We start from the raw sequence: 522 nt of genomic DNA on the forward strand, positions 1-522 counted from the left end.
AGTTACAGAATAGTTATGAGCCGCCAAGTTCCAAGTCTTTTTCAACCCTTTAGATGGGTGTATCTGTATCGTATATCAATGGTGTTCCCATCAACTGACATGCACGATAAGCATTACTTCTAACGTTAGCTAATGTTACAGTGGTGCAACGTAAACAAGAACCGATCGGACGGATAGGAAGATTTTCAACGCCAATATCCTTGACAACATTAATCAGTACGTTAGTGAACAGCTTCAGTACACAAAAGTTAGTAGTAAGCCAGCTATCTAGTTAGCTACACATTGTAATTTTTTATTTTAGCTGACTAGCACTAGCTAGAAAAGCTTATTAGATCAGCCAGTTATCATGATAACGTATAGCTACAGACTGACGTTATACTACCCATCTGCTCTTAAACGAATGTAAAACAGTTTCGCGAAAGAAACGTTACATTTAAAAATACAGTCCACTGGTAAGCACTAAACAAACGTTAACTCTTGGCAACTTTTACCTCCGTAGTTGAACTATCGCGGGTTTAGTTA

This window comes from Sprattus sprattus (assembly GCF_963457725.1).
Source record: "Sprattus sprattus genome assembly, chromosome: 5".
Classification (NCBI taxonomy): Eukaryota; Metazoa; Chordata; class Actinopteri; order Clupeiformes; family Clupeidae; genus Sprattus; species Sprattus sprattus.